The sequence below is a fragment of the Pan troglodytes genome, chromosome X (assembly GCF_028858775.2).
Source record: "Pan troglodytes isolate AG18354 chromosome X, NHGRI_mPanTro3-v2.0_pri, whole genome shotgun sequence".
In the NCBI taxonomy this organism is placed as follows: domain Eukaryota; kingdom Metazoa; phylum Chordata; class Mammalia; order Primates; family Hominidae; genus Pan; species Pan troglodytes.
The window spans coordinates 45,233,585-45,256,235 of record NC_072421.2 but is presented as its reverse complement, the minus strand read 5'-3'; positions in this window follow the sequence as shown (position 1 = coordinate 45,256,235).

Here is a 22,651-nt window from a genome sequence, read left to right as displayed (position 1 = left end):
AACTGAGAAATGGAGATTTTAAACGTCTTGACCACATTCAAATAGGTAATCAAAAATTGAAATGAAAACTAAAGTCTTTTGGATGGGCATGGTGGCTCACACCTGTAATCCCAGCACTTTGGGAAGCTGAGGCAGGAGGATTGCTTGAGCCCAGGGGTTCAAGACCAGCCTGGACAACACAGTGAGATCTCATCTCTACAAAAAAACAAAAACAAACTAAAGTCTTCTGATCTTGGCTTGACTCGTTAGAATCTCACTCAATTTTGCTTTAGATTAATGCCCTGATTATGTCCAAATTTATTCACCCTGAGACATGCTAAGTTGTATGGTGCTTGACAGAAGCCTGCTGTTGTTATGTTAATCAAAAATTCTCTCTTTCTTATTCCTTATTTCCTGTCTTTAAAACTTTGTTAGTGTCTAAAACATTCCACCAAAGTGTTTCATTTCAGTGTTAACTCAGACACAAGTGATGATAATTATGTTCCAAAGTTTAGAAAATTATGCACAAATTATCAATTAAGCAAATGCTTCAACAGTTATATGCCTCATCAAGAGAAATTATGCAAACTCTGGGAGAATGACAATTTTACACAAGATGTTTTTATTTATTACATTTCCTAAATTGTTGTGGATAATTTCCAATAACTTTATCAAAATATTACACCATTTACATTCCAGATGAAATTTTGAGATCAGAAATTTTTCTCGAATGTGTTATAAATATGAAACCCCTATGCCAATCTTCGGCATAGATGTGAAATATGAAAAGTTTGTCAAAGTCAATGTCTCTTAAACTGTACTCATTATATTTCCTACAAATCTGCTTCTCCCTCAGTGATCATCATGTTGAATAACACTATCATCAGGTGCCCACTCACCTGAATTAGAAACTTTGTAATTCGCCAGGTGCGGTGGCTCACGCCTGTAATCCCAGCACTTTGGGAGGCCAAGGTGGGCAGATCACGAGGTCAGGATTTCCAGACCAGCCTGACCAACATGGTGAAACCTCGTCTCTACTAAAAATACAAAAATTAGCTGGGCCTCGTGGTGGGTGCCTGTAATCCCAACTACTCGGGAGCCTGAAGCAGGAGAATCGCATGAGCCCAGGAGGCGGAGTTTGCAGTGAGCCGAGATCGCGCCATTGCACTCCAGCCTGGGCAATGGAGTGAGACTCCATCTCAAAAAAAAAAAAAAAAAAAAAAAAGAAAGAAAAAGAAACTTTGTAATTCATTTTAGTATCTCCTTCTTCCTTGCACCCTCATTCTCCACCATATATCTAATATGTCACCTAGTCCCACTGACTCTGTGAGACAGCTCCTGAATCTGTCCTCACCATTTCCATTCTAATTTAAGTTCATATTCAGGCAGCAGTAAAGCAATGTGATGGCTGTAAGAAGTTGGATATGAGTGCTTAAAACACAGCCCTCTTGAATTTGTGTGGGGTCTTTGCTCCATTCCATTCGGTTTAATAAAACAAAACTTACTGAGCACCTACTATGTGCTAGATAATCTGCTACGTTCTGGAGGGTACCAAGATAACTACGAAACAAGATTCAGGCCCTTAAAGGGACAGATACTGAGACGAATAATTACAACACAGTGAAAGGCAGGGTAGAACAGTATCCATGATGAAAATGTAATTTATCTGGAAAGACTTTTCAGGGAGGTGGCCTCAGAGTAGTTTTGAAGATTTGGAAGCAGACCAGTGCTGGAAGTTTGTTGTAGACAAAAGAAGAACTTGCGAAAAGTTATGGAATTGATGTCCCGGTAAGATAGTGCATGATAGACCCTCTCCCGTCTAAATTCAGAATATCTATAAATATAATATAAAAGCAAAACAGGAAAAACTTATAGACAAATTTAAAACGTAGGATAAGCAGGCTGGGCGCGGTGGCTCATGCCTGTAATCCCAGCACTTTGGGAGGCCGAGGCGGGCAGATCACCTGAGGTCAGGAGTTTGAGATCAGCCTGGTCAACATGGTGAAACCCTATTTCTACTAAAATTACAAAAATTATCCGGGCGTGGTGACTCACGCCTGTAATCCCAGCACTTTGGGAGGCCGAGGCAGGCTGATCATGAGGTCAGGAGTTCGAGACCAGCCTGACCAATATGATGAAACCCCGTCTCTACTAAAAATACAAAAATTAGCCAGGCATGGTGGCACATGCCTGTAGTCCCAGGTACTCTGGGGGCTGAGGCAGGAGAATCACTTGAACCCGGGAGGCAAAGGTTGCAGTGAGCCGAGAGCACGCCATTGCACTCCTGCCTGAGCAACAAGAGTTAAACTCCATTTCAAAAAAAAAAATTAAAATTAAAATTAAAATTTTTAAAAAAAGTAGGATAAGCAACTGCTTAGATAGAAATGGAACAGAGATAGGAAAGGATGAGGACCTAAAGCCTCAAGTTCGGGAGGCACTGGATCTGGAAGCTGCTGGTGATTATGCAGGATAAAGGGAGCTAAACAGAATCCATACAAGGACAGTGATCTGGGTCTCTGATTAAGGTCAGTGGTTGGAATGGCACCACCTCACCCAGTAAAGAGGCTAGGAGGAGAAAAGCTATTGTCAATCTATGGCTTTTAGTAAACTATGCATGTAGGAAGGTGGGAGGACACGGATACAGCCTTGGCACTTAGAAGTGGATCAAATCATCCGCTGGATACCATCTGAAAGACCCTAGAAATGCTGTCATAAAGCTTGATTTTGAACTGGAGTCCCTGGGGGTGGGGTGAAGGCAATGTCAAAATGCTAGAGAGGATGTGAAAAAGATAGAGGAAGATGGAGACCCATCCACTCATCATTCAAAAGAGCCTACAAGTCAAAATGCCAAAAACACATTAAAAAAAATCTAAGACCAAGAAAGATAAACTATAAATCAATAACCTAATAATAAATTCACTGCAGGCAATAACTTATGGAATAGTCTGTCAAAGATTTAAAAATACATATATTAGGATGTTCAAAGAGAAGAATTATAGAATAATTTTTATTCCAAAGAGAGTGGAATTATAAATAAAAAATTAACAGAAAAGAAATAAGCATAGGTGGATATGAAAAAGCATCAATTTCTTAAAATATTATATATAAACACAATGGAGTACTACTCAGCCATAAAAAAGAATGAAATCTTGTCATTTGCAGCAACATGAATGGAACTGGAGGACATTATGTTAGGTGAAATAAACCAGGAACAGAAAGTTAAACACTGCATGGTCTCACTCATATGTGGAAGCTAAAAAAAAAAAAGTTGATCTCACAGAAGTAAAAAGTAGAACAGAGGATAGTAGAGGCTGGGAACAGCAGAAGAAGAGGAGATAGGGAGAGATTTGTGAAAGGATACAAAATTACAGCTAGATAGGAGGAATTAGTTCTAGTGTTCCATAACACTGTACTGTGACTCTAGTTAGCAATAACATATAGTTTCAAATAGCTAGAAGGAGGATATTGAATGTTCTCAATAAAAGAAGTGATAAATGTTTGAGATGATGGATATGCTAATTACCATGATCTGCTCACTATATGTATCAAAACATCACTATGTATTTCGTAAATATGTACAATTATTATGCATCAATTTAAAAATATATTTAAAAGTTAAAAAGAAAAATATCTGCAATACTGTTATCAGGAAAAAGTGGTTAAGTTATTTGGATAGCTGGACTCCATTTTGTAGAAAATAAGAATACTAATCATTGAAAAAATGTATGGAAGGATATACAGCAAAATTTTAAAGGACATTATCTCTGACTAATGAGATTGTGGGAAATTTTCTTTGGGACAATAATTTCTAATTATTTGATTATGTATGGCTATGATAATAAAATGGATGAATAAAAGATAAAATAAAATGTTTTTTTAAAAAAGTAGATGCCAGCCGGATGTGGTGGCTCATGCCTGTAATCCTAACACTTTGGGATGCTGAAGTGGGCAGATTGCTTGAGTCCAGGGGTTCGAGACCAGCCCAGGCAACATGGTGAAAACCTATCTATACTAAAAATACAAAAAAATTAGCAGGTCATGGTGGCACACGGCTGTAGTCCCAGCTACTTGGGGGTTGAGGTGGGAGAATCGCCTGAGCCCAGGAGGTCAAGGCTGCAGTGAGCCAAGACTGCACCACTGCACTCCAGTTTGGGTGACAAACTGAGACCCTGTCTCGGAAAAAAAAAAAGAAAGAAAAGAAAATACAAAAATTAGCCGGGCATGGTGGCCGGCGCCTGTAATCCCAGCTACTTGGGAGGCTGAGGCAGGAGAATTGCCTGAACCCGGGAGTGGAGGTTGTGGTGAGCCGAGATCGCGCCACTGCACTCCAGCCTGGGAGACAGAGTGAGACTCCGTCTAAAAAAAAAAAAAAAAGGACAATTTTGTGAATTAAAAGGTAGCTCCATAAATGCCAACCACTCTGATGGAAAAAAAAAGATAGTCCCAGTGAATCCCCCTAAAACAGAGCACAAAGCAAAAAAAGATTAGAAACAAATAGGAGGCTAGGCACGGTGTCTTATGCCTGTAATCTCGGCACTTTGGGGGGCCAAGGAGGGTGGATTGCCTGAGCTCAGGAGTTTGAGACCAGACTGGGCAACATGGCGAAACCCCGTTTCTATAAAAATATATATATATTTTTAAAAACCGGCCAGGCACGGTGGCTCACGCTTCTAATCCCAGCACTTTGGGAGGCCGAGGCAAGCGGATCACCTGAGGTCCGGAGTTCGAGACCAGCCTGACCAACATGGTGAAATCCCATATCTACTAAAAATACAAAAATCTGTTGGATGTGGTGGTAGGCACCTGTAATCCCAGCTATTTGGGAGGCTGAGGCAGGAGAATCGCTTGAACCTGGGAGGCAGAGGTTGCAGTGAGCCGAGATTGCACTCCAGCCTGGGGGACAGAGCGAGACTCCGACTCAAAAAAAAAAAAAAATATATATATATATATAAAAAACCAAACAAATATGAAAGGGGTAGTTAAGAGATATGAAAGATAAAATAAATAGGCTGGGTGTGGTGGCTCACGCCTGTAATCCCAGCACTTTGGGAGGCCAAGGTGGGCAGATCATGAGGTCAGGAGTTCGAGACCAGCCTGGCTAACGTGGTGAAACCCCGTCTTTACTAAAAATACAAAAAATTAGCTGGGTGTGGTGGCATGAGCCTGTAGTCCCAGCACTTGGGAGCCTGAGGCAGAAGAATCACTTGAATCCAAGAGGCAGAAGTTGCAGTGAGCCGAGATTGCACCACTGCACTCCAGCCTGGGTGACAGAGTGAGACGCCGTCTCAAAAAAAAAAAAAAAAAAAAAAAAAAAGAAAGATAAAATAAATAGAAGAGAAGCACTATTTCAAGATGTAATAACTAATAATTTTTCAAAATTAAAAGCATAAGTCCTTAGATGAATATCAAACAGCATAAAAGAATCTACAGGCCAGGTGCGGTGGCTCACACCTGTAATCCCAGCATGTTGGGAGGCTGAGGTGGGCGGATCACCTGAGGTCAGGAGTTTGAGACCAGCCTGGCCAACATGGTGAAACCCTGTCTCCACTAAAAATATGAAAAATTAGCTGGGCGTGGTGGCACATGCCTGTAATCCCAGCTACTTGGGCAGCTGAGACAGGAGAACTGCTTGAACTTGGGTGATGGAGGTTGAAGTGAGACGAGATTGTGCCACTGCACTCCAGCCTGGGCCACAGAGTGAGACTCCATCTCAAAAAAATAAATAAATAAATAAATAAATAAATCTACAGCTAGATACATTAAAGTGAAATTGCCAAGAAGAAATAATCTAAAAGGTTATCATAGCAGCCAAAAAATTGCTTTCAAAGGTACAACAATTGGTCTAATAGCAGATTCCTCATGACCTCGACAGACAATGGAGTAATATCAGAGGGAAATGCAACCTAGACATTTATGCCCTGCTAAAATATCATTTTTTAAATGGTGGCAAAATAAGGACCTTTTCATACATACATGCTTGGAGACTTTGTCACCCATAGACGTTCACGGAGAGATTTTTTTTTTTTTTTATGAGATAGAATCTTGCTCTCTTGTCCAGGCTGGAGTGCAGTGGAACAGTCTTGACTCATTGCAACCTCCACCTCCTGAGCTCAAGTGATCCTCCCACCTCAGCCTCCCAAGTGGCATGGGTGTGCCCCTCCATGCCCAGCTAATTTTTTTTTATCATTTGTAAAGATAGGGTTTCACTATGTTGCCCAGGCTGGTCTTGAACTCCTGAGCTCAGGTAATCCTCCTGCCTCGGCCTCCCAAAGTGCTAAGATTACAGGCATGAGCCACTGCATCTGACCTAAAAGAATTATTAAAGGGGCTGTGTGTGGTGGCTCATGCCTATAATCCCAGCACTTTGGGAAGCCAAGGCGGCTGGATCACGAGGTCAGGAGTTCAAGACCAGCCTGGCCAAGACGGTGAAACCCCGTCTCTACTAAAAATTCAAAAATTAGCTAGGCGTGGTGGCTGACGCCTGTAATCCCAGCTATTCTGGAGGCTGAGGCAGGAGAATTGCTTGAACCTGGGAGGCGGAGGTTGCAGTGAGCAGAGATCATGCCACTGCACTCCAGCCTGGGCAACACAGAAAGACTCCTTCTCAAAACAAACAAACAAACAAAGAAAGAATTATTAAAGGATGCACTTCAGCAAGAACAAAAGTGAGCTCAAAAAGAAAAAACAATAAAAAAAAAGTGAGCCTAGAGATGAGGTGTGGTATCTAACAGCAGTGAGAACAGAAATTGACAAAATATGTCAGAAAATTTAATTACCTGTTGACTAATACCTTAAAAAGAAAACAAATTGGGTCAGGCGTGGTGGCTCACACCTATAATCCCAGCACTTTGGGAGTCCAAGGTGGGTGGATCACGAGGTCAGGAGTTCAAGACCAGTCTGGCCAACATAGTGAAACTCTGTCTCTACCAAAAATTCAAAAATTAGCTGGGCACGGTGGCGCATGCCTGTAGTCCCAGCTACTCGGGAGGCTGAGGCAGGAGAATCGCTTGAACCTGGAAGGTGGAGGTTGCAGTGAGCCGAGATCACGCCACTGCACTCCAGCCTGGGTGACAGAGCAAGACTCTATCATAAAAAACAAACAAACAAAAGACTCAAGGAGGATTCTCCTCTACAGATTTCAGAGGGAGCATGACCCCGCTGACATCTCGATGTAGGGCTTCTGGCCTCCATAACTATGAGAAAATACATTTCCATTGTTTTAAACCACTCAGTTTTTGGTATTTCTTACAGCATTTCCTAGGAAGCTAATACGAACCCTAGTATTCTTCAATAGGTGGATGGAAAACAAACTGTAGCGCAACCATAAAATGAACTATAACCTGGGAGGTGGAGGTTGCAGTGAGCCAAGATGGTGCCACTGCACTCCAGACTGCATGACAGAGCAAGACTGTCTCGAAAAAATAAATACGTCAATAAATAATTTAAACAATTAAAAAGTAAAAACATAAAAAATTAGCCTGGCGTGGTGGCTCACTCCTGTAGTCCCAGCTACCCGGGAGGCTGTGGCAGGAGAATCGCTTGAACCCAGGAGACGGTCATTTCAGTGAGCTGAAATTCCACCACTGCACTCTAGCCTGGGCAACAGAGGGAGACTCCATCTAAAAAAAAAAAAAATAAAATAAATAAATAAATAAATAAATATTGGGGAGAAAGAAGTTATTCAATAGATTGTTAAGGAGAGCTAAGATCTGTGTTATGTTCAGGAGGGAATAAAAATACTGAATAACTTTAAATGTTGTTACAAAAACATGTAGTTAAATATGGATAGGATGACCATGGTGGCTCATGCCTGTAAACCCTGCACTTTAGGAGGCCTAGAGGGGTGGATCACAAGGTCAGGAGTTTGAGACCAGCCTGGCCAATATGGTGAAACCCCGTCTCTACTAAAAATACAAGAAGTAGCCGGGCATGGTGGCGTGCGCCTGTAGTCCCAGCTACCCAGGAGGCTGAGGTGGGGGAATCGCTTGAACGAGGAAGACAGAGGTTGCAGTGAGCCAAGATAGCACCACTGCACTCCAGCCTGGGAGACAGAGCAAGACTCTGTCTCAAAAAAAAAAAAAAAAAGTAAACATTAAGGATAATCACAAAAATTATAGAAATGTAATCTACATAAAGTAGCAGAGGAAGAGGAAACAAGAGAAAAAGGATTGTGAACAGAAAACAATAGTAAGAAGATAAAATTGGTAATCATCAGAAATAGTTACAGATGAACCCAACAAATGACGAAGGCTATCAGTTCAAGTAAATAAAACAAAATCCAGCTATACAGAGCTTATAAAAGTTACAGCTAAACAAAGCAACATAGAAAATTTAAAATTAAGGAGATGACATTGCTTCAAGAACTCTTATTCAACTAACATCACAGGTTCCAACTGACAGAATTACAAGAAGAAACTTATAATCCATAATTATATTGTGAGAAGTTAACAAAACTCATGATTTTTATTGATAGATTACACAAACTAGAAAATAGTAAGAATATAAAAATAAATATATAGAGGCCGGGTGCGGTGGCTCATGCCTATAATCCCAATACTTTGGAAGGCCAAGGTGGGTGGATCACCTGCGGTCGGGAGTTTGAGACCAGCCTGACCAAAATGGACAAACCCCGTCTCTACTAAAAATACAAAATTAGCAGGGCGTGGTGGCGCATGCCTGTAATCCCAGCTACTCGGGAGGCTGAGGCAGGAGAATAGCTTGAACCTGGGAGGTGGAGGTTGTGGTGAGCCAAGATTGTGCCACTGCACTCCAGTCTGGGCAACGAGAGCAAAACTCCATCTCAATAAATAATTAAATAGGATATACGGGTTGAATATAGAATTTAGAAGTTTTGTAAAACACAACCAACAAACTTGAGCAAATATTTAATGTAAAACTTCATGCCTAAGAAATGGAGAATATATAGTATTCCATGGTGTATATGTGTCACATTTTCTTAATCCAGTCTATCGTTGTTGGACATTTGGAATACTATGCAGCCATAAAAAATGATGAGTTCACGTCCTTTGTAGGGACATGGATGAAGCTGGAAACCATCATTCTCAGCAAACTATCGCAAGGACAAAAAACCAAACACCACATGTTCTCACTCATAGGTGGGAATTGAACAATAAGAACACATGGGCACAGGAAGGGGAACATCACACACTGGGGACTGTTGTGGGGTGGGGGAGGGGGGAGGGATAGCATTAGGAGATATACCTAATGCTAAATGACGAGTTAATGGGTGCAGCGCACCAACATGGCACATGTATACATATGTAACAAACCTGCACGTTGTGCACATGTATCCTAAAACTTAAAGTATAATAATAATAAGATAAAAAATAAAATAAAATAAAACAAACAAAAAGAAATGGAGAATATATATTATTTTTAATATCCAGCTCATTGTATGAGACTAGTATAACATACCAAAGCAGGACAAGGATGATATGGAAAAAGAAAAATATAAACCAATTTTATTTATGAACAGTGATATAAAAATCCTAAGTAAACTAAAATCTAACACTGTATAGAAATAATAATAATAATTAGTGACCAAGTAAGTTTACCAAAGGAATGCAAAGAACACATCAGAAAATCTATTAATGTAATGCACCAAAATAACAGATTAAAAAAAATCAGCCTGGGCAACATAGTGAGACCCCATCTCTACAACAAAAAAATATATAAAAATTTAGCCAGGCGTGGTGGTGTGCACCTGTAGTCCCAGCTATTCAGGAGGATGAGGTGGGAGGATGGCTTGAGACCAGGAGTTTGAAGCTGCAGTGAGCTATGACTGTACCACTGCACTCCAGCCTGGGTGACAGAGTGAGACCCTGTTGAAAAAAAGAAAAAATCCCCAAAACAAACAGAAAACAAAACAAAACAAAAAACTCTCAAAAACGTATCAGTCCAGTAGATGCAGAAAATAAAATTTCAAAATTATTTCATTTAGTTTCAACTGAATCTGTCATGTTTAATTTCCTTAAACGACCTGGAACAGCAATACTGGTAAAATGTTGATAATTATTGAAGTTGGGTGGTGGAGATTCATTACAGTATTCTATCTACTTTTGTGTATGTTCAAAATTGTCCATAATAAAAAAGTTAAAAAGATACTCAGAAGCTAAAAAATAATCTAAAGCAATTAAAGCAAAATGGTAGGTGGGTATATGGATGTTTGAGATATTATTCTTTATACTTTTGATGTTTGAAATATTTCACAATTTAAAAACAATTAACACAAAAGAAAAGTCACAGAATCTTCCAAAACAAGATTTCTATTTTCTTTTTTTGAGACAGGGACTCACTCTGTCTGCCCAGGCTGGAGTGCAGTGGCAGGATCTCAGCTCACTGCAACCTCTGCCTCCTGGGTTCAAACGATTCTCCTGCCTCAGGCTCCTGAGTAGCTGGGATTACAGGCATGCACTACCATGCCCAGCTAATTTTTGTATTTTTTGGTAGAGATAGGGTTTCACCATGCTGGCCAGTCTGGTCTCCAATTCCTGACCTCAAGTGATCTGCCCACCTCAACCTCCCAAAATACTAGGATTATAGGTGTGAGCCATCGTGCCCAGCCCAAAACAAGATTTCTTTGGGTCTATAAATTATTTGGTCTGGGGTCAGATAACAGGGGTAAATAGGCTGGGTGAGGTGGCTCACGCCTGTAATCCCAGCACTTTGGGAGGCCGAGGTGGGCGGATCACCTGAGGTCGGGAGTTTGAGACCAGCCTGACCAACATGGACAAACCTTGTCTCTACTAAAAATACAAAATTAGCCAGGTGTGGTGGTGCATGCCTGTAATCCCAGCTACTCGGGAGGCTAAGGCAGGAGAATCACTTGAACCCGGGAGGTGGAGGTTGTGGTGGTGAGTCGAGATCACACCATTGCACTCCAGCTTGGGCAACAAGAGCGAAACACCGTCTCAAAATAAAACAAACAAAACAAACAAACAACAACAAAAAAGCGTAAACAATACTGGAGAGGTAGGAAGGGAGAAGATCTTTAAGGGTTTTGTGTATCATGATAATAAATTAGATTTCCTGCTGTGGGAAATTGAGAGCGACCAAAAGATTGGGAAAAAGAAGCTACATATAGTATATTGTAAAAATAATAATAAACAATAACAGCAATATATATTTCATAATTATGTAGCACCGGTATGTAGCAGGCTTTTGTTATAGGTGCTTTACACATACTGACTCAATACTCAAAACAACCTTTTCTTTTTTTGAGACAGAGTCTTTCTCTGTTGCCCAGGCTGGAGCGCAGTGGTGCAATCTCGGCTTATTGCAACCTCTGCCTCCCAGGTTCAGGTGATTCTCCTGCCTCAGCCTCCTGAGTAGCTGGGATTATCGGCGAGCGCCACCACGTATTTTTGTATTTTTAGTAGAGACAGGGTTTCACTATGTTGGCCAGGCTGGTCTTGAACTCCTAATTTCAGGTGATCCACCCGCCTTGGCCTCCCAAAGTGCTGGGATTACAGGCGTGAGCCACCCTGCCCAGCCTCACAACAACCTTTTGACCTACTTCTACACTAAGCCTCATTTTACAGATGAGAAAATGAAGGCATAGAGAGATTAAATAACTTTCCAAAATCATACAACTGATAACAACCTTCAAACAGTGATGCAGACAAGGAGTTTGTCTCTAAGTCTATGCTCTAGTCTTATGCTATCCAATACGGTAGTCACTAGCCTTATTTAAATTTATTGTCAGGTGTGGTGTCTCACGCCTGTAATCCCAGCACTTTGGGAGGCTGAGGCAGGAGGTTCACTTGAGCCCAGGAGTTCGAGACCAGTCTGGGCAACATAGTGAGACCGCTGTCTCTACAAAAAGTAAAAATATTAGCTGGGCGTGGTGGCATGAGCCTGTAGTCCCAGCTACTTGGGGAGGCTGAGGTGGGAGGACTGCTTGAGCCCAGGAGGTTGAGGCTGCAGTGAGCTATGATTGTGCTACTGCACTCCAGCCTGGGCAATGAAGCAAGACCCTGTGCCTAAGTGAATAAATAAACAAAATTAGCTGGGTGTGGTGGTGCACACCTGTAGTCTCAGCTACTTGGGAGGCTGAGGTGGGAGGATCGCTTGACCCCAGGAAGTTGAGGCTGTAGTGAGCTGTGATCATGCCACTGCACTCCAGCCTGAGTGACAGAGTGAGACCTTGTCTCAAATTAATTAATTAATTGAATTTTAAAAAATTTAAATTTCTTAAAGTTAAATAATATGAAATGTTCAGTATCTAAGTTGCAGTAGCCAGATTTCAAGTACTTGATACCCACATATAGCTAATGGCTATTGGACAGTACTGCTTTGGTTTTATTATTGCAATTATTTCTTTCTTTCTTTTCTTTTCTTTTTTTTTTTTTTTTTTTTTTGAGACAGAGTCTTGCTCTGTCGCCCAGGCTGGAGTGCAGTGGTGTGATCTCAGCTCACTGCAGCCTCCACCTCCCAGGTTCAAGCAATTCTCCTGCCTCAGTCTCCTGAGTAGCTGGGATTACAGGTGCGTGCCACCATGCCCAGCTAATTTTTTGTATTTTTAGTACTAATTTTTTGTATTTTTAGTACAGGTGTGAGCCACCGAGCCTGGCCTACAATTATTTCTTTATATCAGACTTTTTTCTTCTAGACGCCCTAAATTTTTTTTTTTTTTTTACATTCATCAAAATAGAGTTTCCCAACCTCAGTACTGTTGGTATTTTGGGTTGGATAATTATTTATTGCGAAAGACTGTCCTGTGCACTGTAGGATGCTGAGCAGCATCCCTGGCCTCTACGCACTAGATACCAGGAGCAACCCTCCACCCCAGCTTGTGACAGCCAATGTCTCCAGACATTGCTAAATGTCCCTGGGGGTGGGGGTGGGGAGCAAAATCTTTCTTAGTTGAGAACCACCAATCAAAATAACTCACTGTCATAGATGAAATTTACAGTTCAATTTAGTCTAAAATTTACAGAGAAACTTTTTATTTTCTTTCTTTCTTTCTTCCTTTTTTTTTTTTATTTTTGAGACACAGTCTCCTTTTGTCGCCCAGGCTGGAGTACAGTGGTGCAATATCGGCTCACTGCAAGCTCCGCCTCCCGGTTTCACGCCATTCTCTTGCCTCAGCCTCCCGAGTAGCTGAGACTGCAGGAGCCCGCTGCCATGCCCGGCTATTTTTTTGTATTTTTTTTAGTATAGACGGGGTTTCACCGTGTTAATCAGGATGGTCTTGATCTCCTGAACTCGTGATCTGCCCGCGTCGGCCTCCCAAAGTGCTGTGATTACAGGTGTGAGCCACCATGCCCTGTGGACACTTTATTTTCTGAATTCATATTTTACCTCTACTTCAATTCTTACAAGCATGTCCACAGAAACCTATCTCAAGGAGGTCCCGGTGATGTACACAATATTAGTGAATAAAAATTAGACATTCTTTTTTTTGAGACAGGGTTTCTCTCACTTTGTCCCCTAGTCTGGAGTGCAGTGGCATGAACTCAGCTCACTGCAGCTTCAACCTCCCAGGTTCAAGCGATCCTCCCACCTCAGCCCCCCAGGTAGCTGGGACTACAGTTGCGTGCCACCACTCCCAGCTAATTTTTTTGTATTTTTTTGTAGAGATGGGGTTTCACCATGTTGCCAGGCTGGTCTCGAACTCCTGAGCTCAAGCAATCACCTGCCTCGGCCTCCCAAAGTGCTGGGATTACAGGCGTGAGCCACCGCGCCTGACCAAATACTAGAAATTCTTATTTGTAATAGTAAGAATTTATTCTTATTATTATCCCAGCACTTTGGGAGGCCGAGGCAGGAGGATCACAAGGTCATGAGACTGAGACCATCCTGGCTAACATGGTGAAACCCAGTCTCTACTAAAAATACAAAAAAAAAAAAAAAAAAAAAATTAGCCAGGCGTGGTGGCAGGCGCCTGTAGTCCCAGCTACTCGGGGAGGCTGAGGCGGGAGAATGGTGTGAACCCGGGAGGCGGAGCTTGCAGTGAGCCGAGATGGCGCCACTGCACTCCAGCCTGGGCGACAGAGCGACATTCCTCTCAAAAAAAAAACAACAAAAATTCTTATTTGTAATAGTTGTCACTTTTCTGCTCTAGGTGAAATTTCTTTAGTGACTTTGAGGAAAGGACAAACTCATAATAATGTTTAAAGTTCTGTGGTCCTAGACATTATCCTAACTTCTAACGCCATAGATGAATTTTGCCTGTATTTGAACTTTATATCAAGAGTTGGCTGACTGAGGTAGTAGTTACACGGATGTATACATCTTTTAAAATTCATCAAACTCTACACTTAATATGAGTGTAATATATTGAATGTCAATATGTCTCAATGAGGTTGACTTAAAAATTTTTTTAAAAAGAGTTGGCCAACTTTTTCTAAAAGAGTCCGATAGCAAACATTTCAGGCTTGCAGACCAGATGGCCTCTGTCACAACTACTCAACTCTGCAGTTGTAGCACTAAAGCCATCAAAGACAATACACACATGAAGGAGCATGGCTGTGTTCCAATAAAACTTTAATTATAAAAACAGGTGGCCAACCCATGGGCTGTACTTTCACAACTTCTACTTTATATAAATGGAATCATGTAGTATGTATTTTTTTTTTTTTTTAGATGGAGTCTTGCTCTGTTGCCCAGGCTGGAGTGCAGTGGCGTGATCTCAGCTCATTGCAACCTCCGCCTCCCGGTTCAAGCAATTCTCCTGCCTCAGCCTCCTGAGTAGCTGGGATTACAGGCACGTGCCACTACGCCCAGCTAATTTTTGTATTTTTAGTAGAGACGGGGTGTCGCCATGTTGCTCAGGCTGGTCTCCAACTCCTGATCTCGTGATCTGCCTGCCTCGGCCTCCCAAAGTGCTGGGATTACAGGTGTGAGCCACTGCGCCAGGCCATATGTATTATTTTTTATAGTCTGCTTTCTTTTGCTCAATATTATGTTTGTGAAATTCAGTCATGTTATTATGCATAGTTGTAGTTCATCATTCTTATTACTTAATATGAATTAATTAAAGATTTATTTGGCCGGGCGCGGTGGCTCACGCCTGTAATCACAGCACTTTGGGAGGCTGAGACGGGCGGATCACGATGTCAGGAGACCAAGACTATCCTGGCTAACACGGTGAAACCCCGTCTCTACTAAAAATACAAAAAATTAGCCAGGCGTAGTGGCGGGCGCCTGTAATCCCAGCTACTCGGGAGGCTGAGGCAGGAGAATGGCGTGAACCTGGGAGGTAGAGCTTGCAGTGGGCCTAGATCGCGCCACTGCACTCCAGCCTGGGCAACAGAGTGAGACTCCATCTCAAAAAAAAATATATATATATATATATATATATATGTATTTATATATTTATCCATTCCATTGTCAATGAGCATTTGGGTTATTTTTAGCTTAAGGCTTTTAGGAAAACTGCTGCTATGGGTCGGATGTGATGGTTCCTCCCTGTAATCCCAGCACTTTGGGAGGCCAATGCAAGAGGATCACTTGAGCCCAGGAGTTGGAGGCTGCAGTGTTGGAGGCTGCAGTGATCCCAGGAGTTGGAGACTGCAGTGAGCCGTGACTGTGCCACTGCCCTCGAGCTTGGGTGACAGAGCGAGACCATGTCTCAAAAAAAAACCAAGAAAGTACTGCTATGGTGACGTATTATACCTAGGAGTGGAGTCCGTGTTATGGGCATGTTTATTTTTTATTTTATTTTATTTTTTTCAGATGGAGTCTCGCTTTGTCGCCAGGCTGGAGTGCACTGGCGCGATCTCCACTCACTGCAACCTCCGACTCCCGGGTTCAAGTGATTCTCCTGCCTCAGCCTCCGGAGTAGCTGGGATTACAGGCACGCGCCACCACGCTCAGCTAATTTTTGTATTTTTAGTAGAGAGGGGGTTTCACCATGTTGGCCACGATGGTCTCTGTCTCCTGACCTCGTGATCTGCCCACCTTGGCCTCCCAAAGTGTTGGGATTACAGGCGTGAGCCACTGCACCAGGCCCACATTTGACTTTTCTCTGTTTTATCATAATGCTGGTTGTACCATTTCAGTGACTCTGTCATCCATGTCTGCATCCCTGCTCCACTGCCATGGACCTCATTCGAGGCCTCATCACCTCAGACCAGACCAGTCCCAAGAAGGAGGTTGTAACTCCTTTTGATGACCTACCTTCTCCTTAAGAGATCATCAGGATGAATCTCATCTCTGCGAACCTCAGAGATTCTGCTGTAGACACTATAGCTCACAGCAGCCTGAAACTCCTGAGCTCAAGTGAAACTCCCATCTCGCCTTCTGAGTAGCTGGGACTACAAGCGTGAGCCACCACGCCTGGATGATTTAAAAATTTTCAGTAGAGGCCAGGTGCGGTGGCTCACGCCTGTAATCCCAGCACATTGGGAGGCCGAGGCGAGTGGATCATGAGGTCAGGAGTTCGAGACCAGCCTGACCAACATGGTGAAACCCCGTCTCTACCAAAAATACAAAAATTAGCCAGGCAAGGTGGCATGCGCCTGTAATCCCAGCTACTCAGGAGGCTGAGGCAGGACAATTGCTTGAACCCAGGAGGTGGAGGTTGCAGTGAGCCAAGAATGCGCCACTGCACTCCAGCCCTCCAGCGTGGGTGACAGAGGGAGACTCCGTCTCAAAAAAAAAAAAAAAAAAAATTTAGTAGAGATGAGGTTTTGCCATGTTGTCCAGGCTGGTCTCAAACTCCTGGGCTCAAGAGATCCTCCTGCCTCAGGCTCCCAAAGTGCTGTGATTACAGGCATGAGTCACCTGCAGCCCTTTAGAGAAAGGGGTGCGAGCGCTTTCTCTTCCCCACCCCTCTCACCACTGGGTTTGATGATGGGTTATACGGTTTCCTCACCCCTTCTTGCTGCTTACAGAGCATTTGACTTCTCCTGTGCCTTCAAAACCCTAGATCTTTGCCACCTGAGCGATTAAACTCTACTGCACCACAGTCACTCTTTCTCATGCCTAAAAACATGAAGCCTTGACTTATGGTCCTCTATGGTACTTGAGGGACAAAAACCCAACTCTTGGTAAAACTGCCTACCCTACACCTGCCTTCAAAGCTGAGCATGGTTGGGGAAACATACACGATTGTGACAAGTGGTCTCACTTTAAATATGTCACCACTAAGTTCAGGTGGTGGGTCCCTCAGCAGCAGTGACTTGCAGTGCCACTGCCTCTATGTAATCAGTTTGCTTTTCTACTTGCTGATTTGATTCATACCAGCTTTCTGCCTACTCAAATCTCTAATGACCCTTTCTGATTTCTTCTCTCTCTCAGTTGATGAAAATTCCATCTCTGCTGCTGTTGACCTAATTTAGGCCCTCATCACCTTGGTGTATGTATAAACCACACAAACATACCATTTAAAGTGTAATTATACAGGGAATATCTCTGTAAATCCAATTCATGGCATTCAAGGTCTTCTATGAGTTGACACTGGCCTCTTTTGCATGTATTTTATTAGATTTATTCCTTAGTACTTCATGTATTGTGATGATACTGTAAATTATATGTCTTAAACATTTCATTTTCTAAATGTCTATTGCTAACGTATAGAAATACAATTGATTTTTGCACCTTGTTTTTATATCTAGCACTTTAGGTAAATTTTTATCTTTATTTTATTTTATTTTTTGAGACATAGTCTTGCTCTGTCGCCCAGGCTGGAGTGCAGTGGTGCGATCTTGGCTCACTGCAAGCTCCACCTCCCGGGTTCACGCCATTCTCCTACCTCAGCCTCCCGAGTAGCTGGGACTACAGGTGGCCGCCACCACGCTGGCTAATTTTTTTTTTTTTTTTTTAGTGGAGACAGGGATTCGCCATGTTAGCTAGTATGGTCTCGATCTCCTGACCTTGTGATCCACCCGCCTCAGCCTCCCAAAGTGCTGCTGGGATTACAGGCCTGAGCCACCGTGCCTGGCTGTAAATTTTTATATAAATTCTTTTATATTTTTGGCCAGGGACAGTGGTTCATGCCTGTAATCCCAGCACTTCGGGAAGCTGAGGTGGGAGGATCCCTTTAGCCCAGGAGTTCAAGACCAGCCTGGGCAACATAGTGAGAGCCCCGTGTCTACGAAAAATTTAAAAATTAGCAGGGCATGGTGGCACAGGCCTGTGGTCCCAGCTACTTGGGAGGCTGAGGTGGGAGGATTGCCTGAGCCGAGGAAGTCAAGGCTGCAGTCAGCTGTGTTTGTACCATTGCACTCCACCCTAGATGACAGAGTGAGACCGTGTCTCAAAACAACAACAACAAATATTTACTTTAAGGAATAATTACGGCTGAGCATGGTGGCTCACGCCTGGAATCCCAGCACTTCGAGAGGCCAAGGCAGGCAGATCACCTGAGGTCAGGAGTTCGAGACCAGCCTGACCAACATGATGAAACCCGGTCTCTACTAAAAATACAAAAAAAAATTAGCCAGGCATGGTGGTGGGCACCTGTAATCCCAGCTACTTGGGAGGCTGAGGCGGGAGAATTGCTTGAACCTGGGAGGCAGAGATTGCAGTGAGCCGAGATCATGCCACTGCACTCCAGCCTGGGTGACAGAGCGAAACTACATCTCAAAAAAAGAAAAAGAAAAAAAAAGGCCGGGCACTGTGGCTCACGCCTGTAATCCAAACACTTTGGGAGGCTGAGGTGGGCGGATCACCTGAGGTTAGGAGTTCGAGACCAGCCTGACCAACATGGAGAAACCCCGTCTCTACTAAAAATACAAAAATTAGCTGGACATGGTGTCAGGAGCCTGTAATCCCAGCTACTTCGGAGGCAGAGGCAGGAGAATCACTTGAACCTGGGAGGTGGAGGTTGTGGTGAGCCGAGATCGCGCCATTGCACTCCAGCCTGGGCGACAAGAGCGAAATTCCATCTCAGAAAAAAGAAAGAAAGAAAGAAAGAATAATTACTAAGGGAACCTCTGTAACTAAAACCCAAGTTAAGAAACTATCTTAAAAATTCCCCTCTTTTGCCTCTCTAATTGTATCTCCCTCTTCCTCCTTGCTTTTTTAAAACTAGTTTTACTTCTGTGTAAGCATCTTTTTTTTTTTTTTTTTTTTTTTTTTTTTTTTTTTTTTTGAGATAGAGTCTCACTCTGTTGCCCAGGCTGGAGTGCAGTGGTGTGATCTCGGCTCACTGCAACCTCCAACTCCCGGGTTCAATCGAATCTCCTGCCTCAACCTCCTGAGTAGCTAGGATTACAGGCACGTACCACCACGCCTGGCTAATTTTTTTTTTTTTTTTTTTTGAGACAGAGTCTTGCCCTGTCACCCAGGCTGGAGTGCAATGGTACAATCTCAGCTCACTGCAACCTCTGCTTCCTGGGCTCAAACTATTCTCCTGCTCAGCCTCCTGAGTAGCTGGGATTACAGGCACCTGCCACCACTCCCAGCTATTTTTTGTATTTTTAGTAGAGACGGGGTTTCACCATGTTGGCCAGGCTGGTCTCAAACTCCTGACCTCAGAGGATCTGCCCACCTGGGCCTCCCAAAGTGCTGGGATTACAGACGTGAGGCACCGGGCCCAGCCTCCTGGCTAATTTTTGTATTTTTACTAGAAACAGGGTTTCACTGTGTTGTCCAGACTGGTTTCAAACTCCCGACCTCAGGTGACCCGCCTGCCTCGGCCTCCCAAAGTGCTGGGGATACACGCTTGAGCCACTGTGCCCGGCCTTGATTTTTTTTTCATTATTTTTAATACTACATAGAAAATTCATTGATTTTTGAATATTTTAAAATACACCCAGCTAGGTGCAGTGGCTCATGCCTGTAGTCCCAGCACTTTGGGAGGCTGAGGACGTCAGATCTCTTGAGCCCAGGAGTTCAAAACCAGCCTGGGCAACATGGCGAAACTCCATCTCTACAAAAAAATACAAAAATGAGCCGGGGTGGTGGTGCACACCTATAGTCCCAGCTACTGGATGAGGTGGTGGGCAGTAGGGTAGAGCTGAGGTGGGAGGATTGTTTGAGCCTGAGAGGTTGAGGCTGCAGTGAATCGTTACAGTGCCACTGCACTTCAACCTGGGTGACAGAAAGGGACTCTGCCTCAAAAAAAAAAAAGAAAAGAAAAGGAAAGGAAAGAAAAGAAAAGAAAAAAAGAAAAGAAAAGAAAAAAGAAAAGAAAAGAAAAGAAAAGAGGCTGGGTGAGGTGGCTCATGTCTGTAATCCCAGCACTTTGGGAGGCTGAGGCGGGCAAATTGCTTGAGGTCAGGAGTTCGAGACCAGCCTGGCCAACAGGGTGAAACCCCAACTCTACTAAAAATACAAAAATTAGCTGGGCATGGCGGCGTGCACTTGTAATCCTAGCTACTCGGGAGGCTGAGGTGGAAGAACCGCTTGAGCCTGGGAGGCAGAGGCTGCAGTGAGCCGAGATCACACCACTTGACTCCAGCCTGGGTGACAGAGCAAGATTCCTTCTCAAAATAAATACATGAAATAAAATAAAATAAAAACAAAACCCACAAAACATTCTGCCATAGTTTTTTTTTTTTTAAATGTCAATAGTTGCTTTTAGTTGATTTGCTTGGATTTTCCAGGTAGATACATAATGATAATTTTGCTTTATCTTTTCCAAACGTTTATAACTCTTATTTCATTTCATCTCATTTTTAAATTTTTATTTTGTACTTTTTTGTTTCATGGATTGTCTGCATCAGAATCATTTAGCTATTATTTTTTAAATTGACACATAATCACTGTATATATTTGTGGGGTATACAGTGATGTTTCCATACATCTGAAGTACAGTAATCAGATCAGGGCAGTTAGCATATCCATCATCTCAAACACCATTTCTTTGTGTTGGGAACATTCAATATCCTCCTTCTAGCCATCTGAAACTATATAATAAATTACTGTTAGCTATAGTTACCCTAGAACAAAGAATTTATTCCTCCTCTGTAGTTGTAATTTCGTATCCTTTAAGTGTATAGTTCAGTGGTATTAAGTATGTTGACATTGTTGCACAACAGAGCTCCGGAACATTTTCATGTTGCAAAACTGAAACTGTGTACCCATTAAACAATTCCCCATTTCCTCCTCTCCCGGCCCCTGGTAAGTACCATTCTATTTTCTGTTTAACTACCATTCTATTTTCTGTTTCTAAGAATTTGACTACTCTAGATATCTCGTATAAGGGGAATCACACAGTATTTATGTGACTGGCTTATTTCACTTGGCATAATGTCTTTAAGGTTTGTCCATGTTTGGGCCTGTGTCAGATTGCCTTCCTTTTTAAGGCTGAATAATATTCCATTGTATGTACATAGCATATTTTGTTTATCCATTCATTTCTCAATGGTTTCTTCCTTTTTTTGGCTTTGCTTTTTTAACTTTATGTAAATTAATTCGTATCATACGTACTTTTTTACATTCAGCATTATATTTGTGAGATTCATTCATGTGACATGTCTAGCTGTAGCTGATTCATTCTTACTAATAAGTAGTATTCCATTTTATGTATATCATATTCCATAGTTGACGAGCTTTTAGATTACTTTCAGGTTTTTGCTAATACAAACCACACCCCTCTGATGTCCTTGCTTGCATCTACTGGTGTACATGTGTTGAGTTTCATGTATGTAGGAGTGGAAATGTGGACTTATAGGGCATATATATCTCAACTTTACTCAATAATGTCAAGGTATTTTCATTTTAACTTGATTTTTTTTAAATTACAAATGAGATTTAGCATCTTTTCAAATGTTTACTGGTTGCTTGAATTATCTTCTTTTGGGAAATGCTCATTTTAAAGTTTTCTCTTATTCCTTCTCTCCCTTTATAAACATTTCTATTACCTGAAATTATGTTTAGATTTACTTTTAAAATGTATGATTGTGGTAAAGAAAAACACATAACACAAAACTTACCACCTTAACTATTAAGTGTACAGTAGTGTTAAGCATATTTACATGGTTGTGCAATGTATCTCCAGAATTTTTCATCTTGTAATGCTGAAACTCTATACCCATTAAATGACAACCCTCCATTCTCCACTACCGCTAGCAACCACTGTTCTACTTTTTTTGTTTGTTTTTTATTTATTTTATTACTTATTTATTTATTTTGAGATGGAGTCTCGCTCTGTCACCAGGCTGCAGTGCAGTAGGGCGTTCTTGGCTCACTGCAACCTCTGCCTCCCGGGTTCAAGCCATTCTCCTGCCTCAGCCTCTCGAATAGCTGGGACTACAGGCACACACCACCACGCCCAGCTAATTTTTGTACTTTTAGTAGAGACAGGGTTTCACCATGTTGGCCAGGATGGTCTTGATCTCTTGACCTTGTGATCTGCCCGCGTCGGCCTCCCAAAGTGTTGGGATTACAGGCGTGAGTCGCCTATTTTTTTTTTTTAAGGTGTGCACTTTTATTCAACTGGTCTCAAGTCAGTGTACAGGTAAGCCCTGGCTGCCTCCACCCACTCCCAGGGAGACCAAAAGCCTTCGTACATCTCACGCTGGGGGACAAAAAAGGGGGGGCCGTGAAGGCAGATCATTCAAAATAAAATAAAATAAAATTTAAAAGTATTGAGGCAAAGATTTAAAACATTTTGCATTACATAATCTACACAAAAGCAATGCTATCACCTCCCCTGAGTAGACTTGGGAGAGGAATGGGCCATTCTCCTTAGAGAGAAGTGGGGTGGGGCCAGGCGAGGTGGCTCACGCCTGTAATCCCAGCACTTTGGGAGGCCGAG